Raw genomic sequence first — 834 nt, forward strand, 5'->3', positions numbered from 1 at the left:
CGGCTTGAGACAAGAGCGTGTGTCTCAGCCGTGTGAGTCACACAACGCTGTGACCCCTGCAGTTTGAAATTTTCTAACTTTTTCCTCAATATTTCAATTGTTTCTAATTTAGTTTGGAATCATTTCCAAAGTGATTCTAAGGCCTCGAGGGCTCGAATAAGGAACGATATGCATGTTTGTGATTGAATTATGCCATTTTTATGTTGAGGTATTAAATGTATGTTTTAAAGTTACGATTTTATGGTAACGCTTCGTAACCCTATTCTGGTGACAGAGACGGGTTAGGTGTGTTACAATCACGACTTGGGCTCAGATGATATAACAGTTTCTGTTGAAGTATTTTCCACCGGCCAAAACAACTAAGTTGAGGAATGACATCTTTTTTTTTTTCTCAATTTTAGTTTGAGACATTGTATGATGCATGAGAGAGATTTAAGGATCTTTTAGGAAGGTTCCCTCATCTTGAGCTACATTTCTGGTTGCAAGTTCAAACCTTTTACTACGGTTTTATTCCCTCGACTAGGCAGATAATTGATGTTGTAACTGGTAGAACAGTGAATAATAAAGCACCTGAGGCAACCCAAGAATTTATTGAGGAGATGACACTAAATAACTATCAATGGCAAGTTATGAGAACAAAGCCTACTAAGGAAGTTGTTGTTTTCTATATAGATGCAGTTGCTATGTTGGCGAGTTAGGTGGAAGCGCTAAGTAAAACGATTAATAGTTTGAGTTGCAGTAAACTTGTGAATTCGATAATGCAATGCGTTGTGATTGGAGCAGGGATGATTAATCTAGAATGCTTACCTTTCAAGTCTAACATGGAGCATGAAC

General features: G+C 37.8%; 1 non-coding gene across 1 annotated transcript; it reads right to left on the minus strand.

The window, feature by feature from the left end:
* Positions 1-361: 361 nt before the first annotated feature.
* Positions 362-469, minus strand: LOC121221519 (small nucleolar RNA R71). Its single transcript, XR_005918910.1, has one exon. It is a non-coding gene; the product is annotated as a small nucleolar RNA R71 (small nucleolar RNA).
* Between the last annotated feature and the right edge of the window lie 365 nt (positions 470-834).

This window comes from Gossypium hirsutum, chromosome D09 (assembly GCF_007990345.1).
Source record: "Gossypium hirsutum isolate 1008001.06 chromosome D09, Gossypium_hirsutum_v2.1, whole genome shotgun sequence".
Lineage (NCBI taxonomy): Eukaryota > Viridiplantae > Streptophyta > Magnoliopsida > Malvales > Malvaceae > Gossypium > Gossypium hirsutum.